Source organism: Lissotriton vulgaris, chromosome 6, assembly GCF_964263255.1.
Source record: "Lissotriton vulgaris chromosome 6, aLisVul1.2, whole genome shotgun sequence".
NCBI classification, from domain to species: Eukaryota; Metazoa; Chordata; class Amphibia; order Caudata; family Salamandridae; genus Lissotriton; species Lissotriton vulgaris.
Genome location: NC_141694.1, coordinates 1,782,072,267 through 1,782,088,218, shown reverse-complemented (window position 1 = coordinate 1,782,088,218; position 15,952 = coordinate 1,782,072,267).

Below are 15,952 nucleotides of genomic sequence, written 5' to 3'. Positions count from 1 at the left end.
CATCTTATTACATATAATAAGAAATTTCCAATGTTATTCTAAGTGAGGGGTAGGCATAATAGTAGTGAAAAATGAATTTAGGAATTTTCCACTACAAGGACATGAATAACTTAAACGCACATGTCCAAGCTTTTAATTACACAGCACCCTGCACTATGGGTTGCTTAGGCCCTACCTTATATGTGATAAAAGGTGAGTTTTAGGCTTGCAAAGGGGGGTTAAATGCCAAGTTGACATGGTAGTATACAACTTAATTCAAGCTGCAGTGGCAGGGCAAGTTTTAAGGTTCAACTTAAATGAGTGGCACTAAAAGTGCTGCAGGTCCACTAGTAGCATTTACTTTACAGGGCCTGAGAATATGGTATACCACTCTGAAAGGGAACTAACAGTCAATTACATATGCCAATTGGGTATAAGCTAATCTAACATGTTTTATAGACAGAGCACAAGCACTTTTAGCACTGGTTATTAGTGGAAAAGTACACTGGGTCCTAGGACCAACAAAAAAGTATTCCGGAAACACAAGGGAGGGGTAAGGCAAAACGTCTGGGGATGACCCTCCGGAAAGGGCCAGGTTCAACACAATAAAGAAATAAAATACAAAACAAATGCTTAAGACTACCAGAAACCATATGAATGTGCAAACCTTGTGTGCTTAGGTGTTAGTGAATTTAGAGAATAGTTTATTTGAAGAATGTTATACTATGTAGGTTTGACTCCATACTTGAGTTATTCAAATACTACAGTCATATAGTATTTAAGTAGAGTACCATATTTAATCTGTGTTATTAGTTAAACTGATAACTAATAATCTGCAGGTCGGGTGCCGTAGCATGCAGCCGACCAAGATGGCCACGCACTGAGCAAACTCAGCAAGTTGACAGTGCGAAGCCCCTGCCAAATATCTGAAATTACCTGTAGGCTATCATGTAGTTGACCGGGCTATCTGGAAAGAGTCTTCTGGGTGTCGGGAAAGTCTTCTCCGGGGCTTAGGAATGTCTCAGAGAGACGTTAATCCCGAGGGCCAGTAACGCAAGCAGCCAAAGAAACTGAAACGAATTCCCCTGGGGAAACAGAGTGACGGGGAAGAGTAGCATAGCTCTGGTGTGTTCGGCTCAAAACCAGACCGGGCTCTGGCTGGGGGAGACTAACAGGTAGATGCATCAAGCATTTTTGCGAGCGAAAACGGTGCAAATCGCAAAATTCGGCCGTTTATGCCCGCAAAAATGGCACTTGAGATGCATAAAGGGTTCATGCACTCGCAATTTAAGAATTCGCAAATAATTGCGAGTTCTCAAATTGCGATTGCATTTAAGGAATCGTAATTTGCGATTCCTTAAATGCAATGCATGAACCATTCCTAGATTGCGATTTCGCAATCTGGGGCCGCTATTTACGGCGAAGTCAAACTACGTGGTAAATAGCAAAAATGTAGAAAAATGCACTTTAGTGCATTTTTCTAAGTTGTATGTTACACACACACATGTCCTTGGGACATGTGTGTGCACAATGCCAGTGAACATTACCATTTGTCGAACCGTAAAGGATACACTGGTTTGGCCCCCTCAGGAACAGAAGCTTATTCCTCAGTCCCCCTCAAGCCAAGACCAGAGACCGCTAGATAATACAGTCTCTAGTCCCAGCCCGCCTGTCGGGACTGGCAGCAGCGCAAGGAACATAAACGCCACTAACCTTACTACTTGTCCCAGCAGAGACGATGATAGATGCTAGAACCCAGACTCCCTGCTCGCACAACCCCCAACAGAGAAAAGATATACCTCTGTCTGACTTTGTGCAAAGAAGGGAAAAAAGGAGAGAAGAAGCAGATGTGGAAACGTAGAGATGGATGTACTTCTCTGCGTTTCTTCTCAGAAATGGACTGGGTCTAAAGGACAGCTCTGTAACACCGTCACGGGTATCTGAAAGCTGAACAAACACACTATTACCCTTCAGGTTCAAACTATACTTAATTCTACTATCAAGTGAGATTATGGTATCACTCACCACAATTCCTATTGAAAGGGCTTCTAATGGAAGGTTTCAAATAAACTCCTTTCCTCATCAAAGTGTCCTTTTTATACATAGGATAATTCCCAAAGTCTCGGACCGTCAGCTCCACAATAATATATTTACTTGACTAAGCAAAAATCATAAACAAACGATGCTTCTAATCTTCTGCTCTCCTGTAGTTGTTTAGCAGCACAACTTGGACTCCGTTTCCCAAAAGGCAGTTCAAAGTACATAAATCATCTGTCTTGGAACTCGAGTTCAACTTTCCCTCTATCGGGCTAAATACAGGTACATTCCTAGCGCAGCCGCGCAGGATCTCAAAAGGTTCTCTTTGTACTTTTAGCCTGTTACCGGCACGCGTTAAATAGACACGCGCGCGCGACAAACAAAGGCTAGATTACTCGCGTGTCACTGTAGCGCTGATGCGCACTAAAACGACTCCGCGGCTACACTTAATATGCACAACTCCTCTCAGAGTCCAGGACAACAATTCTCCAAATCAGAAGGAGGCGAGCCCGCGCTCCTTCTCGTTATCTCAAAAATACCGCTTGGTGAATCTCCGCTTCCCCACACAGTCTCCAAACACGATTCCTCTGCTAAGCGCTGAACTTCTTCTCGCTGGAATCCGGCGGGGATCACCATCCGCCCATCCCTCGACTCGAACTGCAGGAACAATTGACAAGCACCTTTCTCTGGGGAAGGAGGGGCTTAGTACTTACAAGACTCCCCCACGGTAGTCTGGGAGTCGTAGTTTTTTGCCACATGCCCGTTTTCACCACATAGCAGGAATTCAACCCTTTCATCTTCGCAATCGCCACAGAACCCCCTCTCGAGGACAGCCGTCCCGGCGGTCGCCCAGGCTTACCAGGATACAGTTCATGAAAACGAGCAACCAACTCAGGACAATGGAGGTTACGCACCGGCTCCCAAGTCCGCTCCTCAGGGCCAAACCCTTTCCACTCTACCAAGTACTGAATCCGCCCCCGCACCATACGGGAGTCCAAAATCGAATGGACCTCATACTCCTCCTGACCATCAACCTCAACTGGAAGGGGCCTATCCGACAACCTAGTACTCGCAGGACAGGGTTGGAGCAGAGAAACGTGAAAGACGGGATGGATCCTCCAAGTATCAGGGAGCGTCAGTCGAACAACCACAGGGTTAATGACCCTCTCAATAGTATAAGGCCCCACATATCTAGGCTTCAACTTGTTCTCTCCCTTCAGATGTAAATGTTTTGTGGAAAGCCACACCCTATCCCCCACCACATACACGGGAGCAGAAGATCTCCTACTATCAGCATAACGCTTCTGAGAAGACTGAGCGTCCACTAAACTGTGTCGTGCCTCAACTAACACCGCCCTGAGATGTGCATGATGTTCGTGAATGCTTGGCACCGGGGAGTGAACAGGCACCTCAAAAGGCAGAGCATTAGGGTGATAGCCATACAGACAGAAGAAAGGGGAACAGCCCAACGTGGAATGAATGGCATTGTTGTACGCAAATTCCGCCATCCATATCAAGGTAGTCCATTCAGTATCGTTCTGCAAAGCAAAGCAGCGAAGATATTGCTCCAACATCTGATTCTGGCGTTCCGTTTTTCCGTCCGTCTGAGGGTGATAGGACGAAGAGAGTCTAGCATCGACATCCAGGATTTTACAGAGGGCTTTCCAAAAATGAGAGGTAAATTGAGTACCTCGATCGGTGATGATCACACAAGGGATCCCATGGGCACGAACTATGTGTTGCAAGAACACATGCGCCAATTCTACAGAGGTAGGCAAGCCTTTCAGGGGAATGAAATGTCCCATCTTTGTTAAATGGTCTATGACCACTAAGATCACGGTTTTCTCCTCACAGGGTGGCATTTCTACGATGAAGTCCATTGACACTGTATGCCATGGTTTAGGCGGAATAGGGAGCGGTCGAAGCAATCCAACAGGTTTGACATGAATGGCTTTCCCTTGAATGCAAACAGCACAGTTCAGTATATAATGTCTTACAGCGTCTCTCAATTTTGGCCACCAGAAGTTGCGTTCCACCCCTGCAATTGTCTTATAGATACCCAAATGTCCACCCAATGGAGAATCATGGATCCAAGACAACACTTTTCGTTGCAAAGGTTCATTGGGGACAAAAATGGCTAATCCTTGATAAGCAAGATCATCCTTTTCCGTTCGGTGGTCAGGATCCTCCTGTATCCAACTTTGCACGTCCATATCTGCAAGCGCCACCCGAACATCATCCAGGAATTCCGGTGTAGATATCAAAGCGATCAAGGAAGAGGGATTGTCGGTTTCCCGAAGGATAAGTGGAGGTTCATCTTCCTTCTCGATACTCTGCTCTGCCGTTTCCCCGATCCGAGAAAGAGCGTCAGCTTTCCCATTTTGAGGCCCTGGTCTATATTTGATAACAAAATCAAAGTCCGAAAAGAACAGAGTCCACCTCAATTGCCGGGGAGTAAGAGCCGTGGCGGTTTTCAGGAACAACAGGTTTCTGTGATCGGTGTAAATTTCGACTGTGTGCATGGCTCCCAACAGGTAGTGCCGCCATTCCTCACACGCCCGTTTTATTGCGAGAAGTTCTTTGTCCGTAACGGAATAGTTGATCTCGCAAGGGGTAAGTTTCCTCGAGAAATAGGCCACAGGATGCAACTGACCTGTTTCGGGGTGACGTTGTGATAGTATTCCGCCAATGGCATACAGGGAGGCATCGGTTTCCAAGACGAAAGGTATCTGCGGATCAGGGTGGCGCAGGATAGGAGCCTGTGTAAACTGTTCTTTGAGATACTGAAACGACCTTTCCGCTGCAGGATTCCAACCAAACACAGTGTTCTTCCTCAGTAGACTAGATATGGGTTGAATTATCTTGGAGAAATCTTTTATGAACCGTCGGTAGTAGTTGGCAAAACCAAGGAAACTCTGCACTGCCTTGACGTTCTTGGGCGTACCCCATCCTACGATAGCCTCCACTTTACTGGAATCCATTTGGAAGCCTTGGGCTGAGATGATGTAACCAAGGAAGGATACTTCTTTCACGTGAAAAAGACATTTTTCGAGTTTGGCATACAAGGAATTTTGCCGTAGGCGATGTAGCACAGTTTTCACATGATCCACGTGTTCGTGAAGAGTAGATGAATAGATTAAAATGTCATCTATGTACACGATGCAGAACGTCTCCAGACACCCACGTAGTACCTCATCCATGAAATATTGGAAGGCGGCAGGGGCGTTACAGAGCCCGAATGGCATCACAAGGTACTCAAACAATCCGAATTTGGTTCTAAACGCGGTTTTCCACTCGTCCCCACTCTGAACTCTAACCAAATGGTACGCCCCTCTGAGATCGAGTTTTGTGAAGAATCGTGCTCCCTTCAGCTGGTCTAAGAGTACAGGTATAAGTGGCAGTGGATAACGATTTTTTACCGTCATTCTGTTAATGGCCCTGTAATCGATGCATGGCCTCAATTCCTCGCAATCCTTCTTGGGAATAAAAAACATCGGCGAGGAAGCAGGCGATGTAGAATGACGGATGAACCCCGTAGCCAGATTTTCATCAAGGTAATTCTGCAAATACACGGTTTCTTTTTCAGTAAGGGCGTAGACTCGGCTACAAGGAATATCAGCACCTGGAATGAGATCAATCCTACAATCGTATACACGATGTGGTGGCAGATCGGTGGCCTTTTGTTTGTCAAACAAAGAACTGAACTCCTGGTATTCATCAGGGAGAGCTGTGGCACAACAGTATGGTCCGATAGAACATCCAGAAGCCAGGCAGACTGAAGGCGTAGCTTGTTGTTCTTCAGTACTAGACAACTCCTGTCTACAATTCGCCTTACAAAACGCAGAAGATAAGGTAATAGTGCGTGCTGCCCAGCTGACTTGAGGATCGTGAAGCGTCAACCCCGGCATCCCCAATATGAGACGGAACTGGGGCGCGTCTATCAAGTCGAATTGTATCATCTCATGATGGTTTCGATTCGTCTGCATCCGCAGTGCTTGTGTATGATAAGAGACTGGACCAGATGACAACACTGTTCCATCCACTGCTTTGACCAACTCCGGTTTATCCTTCTTCTCACATACAATCCCAATTTTCATGGCGTATTCCTGGTCAATATAGTTACCAGTAGCTCCTGAGTCAAGCAGCGCATCAATTTCCATAGCATCGCTGGAAGTGACCCCTAAAGTTACCTTTAGATTCATGTGGGCCACTGCAGGATGCAAGGTATTCGCGAGTGTAGATGAGATCTTTGACGGTAAACAACCCAAGGCAGCGACCTCCTCCTGATTTGGGCATGCTAGTTTTCCGCCGGTCTTCCCGCTTGTATGACAGCCTGTAAAGGGGATGCCGTCGATCTTCCAGGGAACACGTTTCTTGCTCGGCAATCTTTAACAAAATGACCGCCCTTTCCGCAGTATAGACACTGTTTCAGTCTTCTTCTTTTGTCTTTTTCTTCCTTCGAAAGGGGGCCCCTTAGACCTCCTATTTGCATTGGTTCAACACCCTCGGGCATCTTCGGGTGGTCTTCTACGTTACTCCGGGGACGTGGGTAGAAGAAGCGACCGTCTCCTCTGCCTCTATCACCCCGTCTTTCCAGAAGGCGATGATCTAATTGAACGGTCAAGTCAATCAGTTCTTCACAGGTCGTGGGAAGTTGTACTACTTGAGCTAATACATCTTTAAGCTCCCCTCGAAGCCCCTGGTAGAAAATAGAGATCCTCTTTGCCGTAGGCCACTCTGTTTCGACCACGAGTCGATTGAAGGAAGTAATGTAGGAAAGCAAATCTTGGGACCCTTGTCGCAATGTCAATAACTCTCTATCCAGAGACAACATATGGAGTTTCCTGTCGAACAATCGCCGCAGTTCCAAGCAAAAATCATCAAAATCATGCAATACCGGATCATTTCTCTCCAGCAAAGGTATTGTCCAACTTGCTGCATTGCCTCCCATGTAGGACATCATGAACGCGGTCTTTGTTGTATCCTCTTGGAACACCCCCGGCTTGCACAGAAAGTGCAATCTACATTGATTCAGAAATGTTTCAAATTTACGGGGATCCCCGTAAAACCTTTCAGGAGGGGCCAGTGGAATTCCAGTATTCTGTATCACATGGACGGTAGGAACTGCATCCGAAGAAGAGGAGGGTGTCGACACAGTGAACCCACCCCCTTCAGCGCCCTGGGACACAGGAGATATGGTAGGGGAAGGGGGTTGTAAAGTGGCCGGTTTGATATAAGAAGCCCCCTTGTTACCTTTATTGGACAACTCGGACATCTCCTTTCTAAGGACCCCCAGTTCCTTATATAGGACCTGACTCTCTGTGCGTGAAGTGGTGACTTCCTGCTGAAGAGCCGCAAGGCTCTCCACCACGGAATTTAGTACACTTTCAACATTCATCGTCCGGGCTGGGTCTTGTTACTTGGGCTTGTCAATCTGTCGGGACTGGCAGCAGCGCAAGGAACATAAACGCCACTAACCTTACTACTTGTCCCAGCAGAGACGATGATAGATGCTAGAACCCTGACTCCCTGCTCGCACAACCCCCAACAGAGAAAAGATATACCTCTGTCTGACTTTGTGCAAAGAAGGGAAAAAAGGAGAGAAGAAGCAGATGTGGAAACGTAGAGATGGATGTACTTCTCTGCGTTTCTTCTCAGAAATGGACTGGGTCTAAAGGACAGCTCTGTAACACCGTCACGGGTATCTGAAAGGTGAACAAACACACTATTACCCTTCAGGTTCAAACTATACTTAATTCTACTATCAAGTGAAATTATGGTATCACTCACCACAATTCCTATTGAAAGGGCTTCTAATGGAAGGTTTCAAATAAACTCCTTTCCTCATCAAAGTGTCCTTTTTATACATAGGATAATTCCCAAAGTCTCGGACCGTCAGCTCCACAATAATATATTTACTTGACTAAGCAAAAATCATAAACAAACGATGCTTCTAATCTTCTGCTCTCCTGTAGTTGTTTGGCAGCACAACTTGGACTCCGTTTCCCAAAAGGCAGTTCAAAGTACATAAATCATCTGTCTTGGAACTCGAGTTCAACTTTCCCTCTATCGGGCTAAATACAGGTACATTCCTAGCGCAGCCGCGCAGGATCTCAAAAGGTTCTCTTTGTACTTTTAGCCTGTTACCGGCACGCGTTAAATAGACACGCGCGCGCGACAAACAAAGGCTAGATTACTCGCGTGTCACTGTAGCGCTGATGCGCACTAAAACGACTCCGCGGCTACACTTAATATGCACAACTCCTCTCAGAGTCCAGGACAACAATTCTCCAAATCAGAAGGAGGCGAGCCCGCGCTCCTTCTCGTTATCTCAAAAATACCGCTTGGTGAATCTCCGCTTCCCCACACAGTCTCCAAACACGATTCCTCTGCTAAGCGCTGAACTTCTTCTCGCTGGAATCCGGCGGGGATCACCATCCGCCCATCCCTCGACTCGAACTGCAGGAACAATTGACAAGCACCTTTCTCTGGGGAAGGAGGGGCTTAGTACTTACAAGACTCCCCCACGGTAGTCTGGGAGTCGTAGTTTTTTGCCACATGCCCGTTTTCACCACATAGCAGGAATTCAACCCTTTCATCTTCGCAATCGCCACACCGCCAGGGAAAGGGGAAGTGGACAGACAAAACAAGAGAGACTTCTTCCTCGTCCAGTCTGCTTTGGAAGCCCTCAGGTTGGACTCGCTGAAAAGGAAAAGACAATCTTTTAGCCCTCTCTACTTAACATTTTAGTGACTCTGCTCTGAATTATTTTCTATGACTCTCTGCCTTACCTAAGCAGACTAGGAAGATTGCCACTCTCTTATCAGTAATGTCTGAAGTTATACTATCGGTTCACTGGAAGAACACTCTATGGTCTGTGGAATTTTCTTGACTAAATTCGATGCCTTGAACACACTCTGACCTGTGATACTCAAGTCTTAAACTCTGAATTGCAAATGTCTTTAAACTCTTGAATTCTTCGAAAAACTCCTTGAGGAGTAGTCTCTTCACTATGAGTCTTACTATCTTGACATACTCTGAAACTTCCAAGTTTTGATCAAGGTTTCTCGCAATAGTCTCTGAAAGGCTCTAGACGCAACGCTCCTCAGCTTCCTTGCCAAAGTGAGTCCACAGCGTCTTTAGTTCATTGCCTCGAGACTTCTCTTGAATAACCCAAAGTCACAACGCTTACTTGAAAGTCTTTGAGGGAACTTCTCTTGACTGAAGTATTCCCAAACTCCAACTCCTCCACACGGCTACTTCTCTTGACTCCGACGACTTGAAATTTCCAGGTCGTTAGGATACTGAGGAAAAAAAGGCAAATTAGGAAATGTCGTTTTCTTATAATACAACTCGTAACTTGTTACTTTCCTTAAGGTTTCGATTCGGAAGCCTTGACTGACTAAACTCTGGTTGACAGAAACTTTCTCTGAAGAGAGCGTGAGGAAAACACACTTCTCCGGTAATTTCTTCAGTTGAAGTGCTCAGCATGAATTGCGCGCGTGCGCGAAGTACTGACACTCTAGGATCAACTGCAAAGTAAACTGCCACGCCGGAAACAAAATTACTTCCGCATTCCCAAGATGGCGGATCTCCGCAGCGCTGTCATTAGAACTCGCAATGAAGTTTTCCAGCAAGGGTTTCTTAGCTTGTACCTTCTTCTCGATCCACCCTTCTGGAGCGGATTTGGACGGATCCTGACAGTACCTCCCACCAAGGATGCTCTCCCCCGCCGGGGTTTTGAAGGAGCAGCTTATGGAAGTCTCTGAGCAATCTTGGAGCATGTATGTTGTCACTAGGCTCCCAAGATCTTTCCTCTAGAACAAAGTTCTTCCAGTCAACCAAATAGTATAGTGTGCCTTTTCTGAGCCTTGAGTCTAAAATTTTATGTACTTCAAACTCTTCCTCACCATCTACCTGGACTGGCTTAGGAGTCAGGCCTACTCTCAAATGCACTGGACTTTTCTTGATTAAAGAAACGTGAAAAGTAGGGTGAATTTTCAGAGAAGAGGGTAAGTGTAGCCTAACCGTTACAGGACCTAACATTTTCTCCACTGTGAAGGGCCCTAGAAAACGGGGTTGGAATTTACGATTAGTTTTTAATTTCAAATTTTTTGTGGACAACCACACCTTTTCTCCAGGACAAAAAACTGGATCTTCTCTCCTCTTTTTATCAGCATGTTTTTTATACAATTCCTTGGCTTTGGGCAGGTTTTCTTTAACTTGGGCAAGGGATCTCTGCAATCTAGAGACTATATCATTCACTGCTGGGACTGAACTCTCTTCTTTTTCCACAATCAGGGTAGGGTGCCTACCATAGTTTATATAGAAAGGCGAATAACCAGTGGAAGAGTGAACCGAGTTATTATAAGCAAACTCCGCTGCCCACCCCATCTCAGACCATTCCATCTTTTGATCCAATAGGTAGAGCCGCAGGTACTGCTCCTGTTCCTGATTCACTCTCTCCGTCTGGCCATCCGTTTCTGGATGGTAGCTTGTGGAGAACCGAGTGTCTATTCCTAGCCTGTGGGTAAAAGCCTTCCAAAAATGGGAAACAAACTGAGTTCCCCTGTCCGAAACCAGGATCTTGGGAATCCCATGTAACCGCACTACATGCTGAGAAAAAAGCTGTGCCAAGGTGGGTGCATCAGGAACCTTCTTTAAAGGGATGAAATGTACCATTTTAGAGAATACATCGACAAACACTAAAACTGTGGTGAAACCTAAACTAGAGGGCAACTCCACTATCAAATCCATTGACACCGTATGCCAGGGGTGAGGCGGCACCGGTAAAGGCCTTAACTTCCCTTGAGGTGATCTCCTATCAGCTTTTCCCCGCAAACACCTCTCACAGGAAGTTACATATTGCCGAATCTGCGGTCTCATGTCTGGCCACCAAAAGTTCCTTTCCACCAATTCTGTGGTCTTGAGAATTCCTTTATGCCCTGCCAATACGTGATCATGACAGGATTCCAATGCCTTTTCTTGGAGCTCAGGAGTTGGCAGAAACAAACGTTGATCTTGATATGGCAAACCATTCCTAACTTCTCGACCTTCTTTCTTCTGTGACCAATCTTTCATTTCCTGAATAGACATACTTTCCTGCACCTTGTCACGCAGATCACTCGCTGTAGTCACCATGACTATCTTCTCCTTCTGAATGATGCTCAGTTCCTCTCTTTCAGTTTTCTCTGAAGTGGTCGAATCTATCCTTTTTTTTTTGTGTAAATTTCTTTTTATTGTTGCATCATACGGATCATCAAGAAAAGCAGTGTGGCATTCCGGGGGGAGCGTCAACATTCCGCAACCCCCGTTTATACGCAACTTTTAAACACATTAGTATACGGTAGTTATCATGACAAAATCATTTCGTGTTTCATCTTTTCACCCCAAACCCCTCCCTCCCAACTTCCACAAAAAACATCCCCGGGCAACTGAGAGACCTCTATCCGAGGCCCCCCTTCCCGCCCTCCGCCTCCCCCCCCACCCCCCCAAGCAGCTCGTCCCCTATACCTCACTCCACCACCGAATCCCCGTGTCCTCCTCACCCCGCATGGCAGAAGCCGTAAACATACGTCGTCACATCATCCAGGCCCTCCAGGTTCAACAGGTGCAAAGCATTCGTACAGGAGACCACCTCCGTGGTCGATATCGCAACCCTCACTCCCCCCCCTCCACTGTTCACCCCCCTACTCGAGTCCGTGATAGTGCCGCCACTTGGCCCATATTTTGCGAAATTTCCTCGGGCACCCCCTCGCTTTATACGTAACCCTCTCAGCTGCCATGTACATGTCTAGGCCTCGCCTCCAGTCATCCAGATTGGGCCTTCCTGGCGCCCCCCACATCCTAGCGATATCTCTCTTGGCTACTACCAGCGCCAACAACAGAAAGATAAGTGAGTGCCGTGTGACATCCACCTCAGTTGACATGCCCAGGAGTGCCAGCCTAGGGTCCCTGGGAATGTCCACCTCCAGCACTGCTGACAATTCAGTGAAGACCTCATTCCAGTACCCCTGAATCCCGGAACAACCCCAAATAATGTGGTAAAAATCACCCAGTGGATGCTGGCACCGCAGGCAGGAGGCATTAGCGGCCCTCCCCATCCGGAAGAGTCGTGTCCTGTCGAAATAGGCCCTGTGCAGGACCTTGAACTGGATGAGGCGAAGCCGTGATTTGATGGCCACTTCCCGAGGGTGCATGAGGATGAGTTCCCAATCCAGGTTTTCAAATGTGCCCACATCACCCTCCCATCTCTCCCTCAGAGCCTGTAGGTCTCCCAGCATATTGTTTGTCAGTGTTTTATAGGTCATGGACACCGCCCCCCTGTGTATCTGCTCCTGGAGCAGGCGTCCCTCAAGTGGTGCATATTGGGGAATGTCAGTAAGGGAGATGTTTTGTGCCCCCCACGCATGTCGTAGTTGCAAGTATCGGAAGTATTGTGTGTTATGAAGGCCAAAGTCCTGTTGCAGCGCCTGGAAGGTTTTTAGCTCCCCTCTCGCCACGACATCCCCGATCGTAGAGATGCCAATGTCATCCCACTTTTTAAATCCCTGCAGTTTGTGGAGTTCAGCCAGCCAGCTACAGGACCACAGGGGGGTTTGCCGGGTGGGTCTATTCTGCCATCCCATTTTCACCGTAGCTCTACGCCACGCCGTTAGGGTGATTCTAGTCGCCGGGAGAAGCCTACGTCCTCCCTTTCCCCCGTAGAGGAAGTGGAGCACCGTCTTCGCTCCCCATTTGGATTTTTCCAGTGCATAAGTCGGGTGATCTGCGGGGGGCATGTATCCATTCGTTGATTGGGGCCAGGTGTTCAGCCCAGTAGTATGCCTCCAAGTTAGGTAGCGAGATACCCCCGCTGTACTGGTGCCGCTGCAAGGTCGTTAGTGCCACTCGTGGTTGTTTCCCCAGCCACAAGAAAGAGCGGAGGTCAGCGTGTATTTTCGGCATAGTTGCAACTGGCAGCGGGTAGTATTCGTTTTGGAGGGCGTATAAGAACTTCGGTAAGAGGATCATTTTATACAGGGCGGCCCTGCCCAGGATGGTGAGTGGGAGCTGTCTCCATCTATCCATTTCCGCCTTCGCGGCCACCAGTATCCTGTCAATGTTAGCAGTATAGGAACGACGGGTGTCTCGGGTGATAAAGACCCCCAGATACCGGAAGCCCTCTGTGGTGTGCAGGAGTTGTCCGGGCAGGCACTCCCCCCTAGGGGCCCCCTGCGGGTCATATATGACCGATTTGTGCCAGTTAATGGTATGACCAGCCACTGCCCCGAAGTCTCCCAACTCCTTAAATAGGGCAGGGATAGTCCTAGTCGGATCTGTGATGTACAATAAAACGTCGTCAGCGTAGAGGGAGATTTTCTCCTGGTCCGCGTCCGACTCCCCCCAATGAAACCCCTTCACGTCCCGGTTACGCCGAATGCGGATCGCCAGGATTTCAATCGTGAGGGTGAAAAGTAGTGGGGATAATGGGCACCCCTGTCGTGTCCCCCGCTCTATCGCAAACTCTCTGGAGAGCCTTCCATTGACCCGCACCTTCGCCCTGGGGTTCGAATATAGCAGCTTTACCCAGCCTAAAAACTTGGGCCCTATCCCAAAGCGTTCGAGTGTGCCCATCAGGAAGGGCCAATGCACCGCGTCGAACGCTTTCTCCGCGTCCAGGGAGAGGAACCAGTGGGGTTCATCTCTGTCACAGACTTCCTGGAGCCAATTGTGGGTACGCCGTAGGTTGAGTTTGGTGGCCCTATCCGGGAGAAACCCAGATTGGTCCGGGTGCACTAGGTCTGGGATGACCTGTCGTAGGCGTCGCGCCAAAATGGTGGCCAACAGTTTGGTCTTGATATTAAGGAGAGAGATTGGGCGATAGGAGGAGCACTCCTCCTTGGGTTTATCCTCCTTATAGATTGGGACTATGGTGGCTAGGGTCAAATCTGGCGGGAGCTGCCCGGCGTCAAACGCCTCGACGAACAATCCCTTCAGGTGGCGCGAGAGGAGGTCCCCCGTCTGTTTGAAAAACTCCGCCGGGATACCGTTGGGGCCCGGCGCCTTCCCGGGCTTCAAAAGCGCCAATGCCTCTGTAATTTCGTCGAGTGATAAGTCTGCCTCCAGGATCTCACGATCTTCGGGGGGCAACTGTGGGACTTCCATATCTCCCAGGAACGCCTGCACTACCTCCGCTCCCCCTAGGTCTCTAGCCCGATAAAAATTTTCGAAGTAGGCCGCGAAGGCCTCCGCTATGGAGTCATCTGTGGACGCCAGCGCGCCCCTAGGGAGCCCGATCCCGTCCACCCACCTGGCAGCTCTCTCCCGCCTACTCAGCCAGGCCATAAGTTTTCCCTGATTTGTCGCCCACGTCGTAAAGGCGGTGTAGGGTGGCCAGTGCCTGCGTGCGTGCCTCATTCGTGGTCAATTCTTTGTAAAGTTTTTGGGCGTCTAGCAGTTTCCTAAGGTCTATCTCCCTCTTCGATCTATGGTATTCGGTCTCTAGAGACAGTATGTTCGCCACCCCGGTTGCAATAGCCTCATCACGTTTCCTCCGAGCCTCACCCACCCTAGATTGGAAGCGATCCCTCAGGACTGTTTTCATGGCCTCCCACAATGTAACCCTGGACTGTACCGAGCCCTCATTCTCCGCCACATACACTCGAATATCCGCCCTGATACCTCCCAGAATTTCAGGTGTCTGTATGTCCCATGCCGACATGTGCCAGTGGGGCCGTCTGCCACCCCCACCACGCCCTATGTGTGCAAACAGTGGGGAGTGATCTGATATGCTCCTCGCCCTATACTCGGCCAGATCCTCCAATGATAGTTCCTGCCTCGAGGTGAAGATGTAATCTAATCTTGAAAAGACTTTGTGTGCCCCGGAGAAGAAAGAGTATTCGGTCTGTGTGGGGTGTAGCCATCTCCAGATATCAGCGAGGCCAAGTGTGGTCATCTGACGTGCAAGTGCCGTGTCTGTTGTTACTGTATGGGTGTTGCTGGACCTATCTCGTGCCGTACACATCACATCATTGAAATCCCCCCCTATGATTTGCACCGTATCAGCCGTGTCCAGTAGTATGTTAGTGATCTCCTGCATTGTGCGCGCCTGAAGTTTGGGTGGGGCGTAAACCGACAGTAATGTATATCTGCGCCTCCTCCAGGTCCCCTGCACCCCCGCAAACGTCCCCTGGGGATCTAACCATGTGCGCGTGGTAGTGAAAGGGGTCGTTTTCCTAATGAGTATGGCCGTGCCCCGTGAGTCCATGGTGTACCCCGCATGTGCTAGAACTACGTATTGGCCCCGTGCCAGAAAAGCGCACCTGTTCCCTCTCAAGTGTGTTTCCTGTAGGAAGATAATGTCCGGCGCTGCCCGTTTAATGTAGGCCGTGACCAGGCCCCTCTTGATTTTGAAGCCCAGGCCGTTCACGTTCCACGTGAGCGCCTTCACCCCGGGGCCGTCTCGGGACGGCTCAGTTAGTGTACCTGCCATTGTGTCGCACGATGTAGGAAGTGTGGCCCTCCCAGACTCCGCTGCTGTCCCCCCCCCCCTTTCAACAAACCAACACCCCAACATGAGGTAATAACAGTTCCAACGCATCCCCCCCACCCTCACCCCACCTCCCTCCCCTTCCAGCTGCGCCCCAACATGGGGCCATACTATCAATGGGAGCAGGTCAGTCGCCCTCCCGCACATCCCTCCCAAACTCAAACAACAACCAGAGCGAACTCTGAGGAAAGAAGAGTAAAGTACTTGAGGGGTTTCGTGCCAACTTGCGTGCTCCTAGTGCGCCGAGTTGCCATCTCCATCGAGTCCCAAGAGTAACATTTCTCACGAGTGGGAGTCCTGCGTGTCCGTTGATGGGCCGTGGCCCGACAGTTCCAGTTCCATGTGTCGGATCTCCTTGACCAGCGGATGTAAGGATTCTTGCAAAAGTTCCATGTCCTCAGCTCC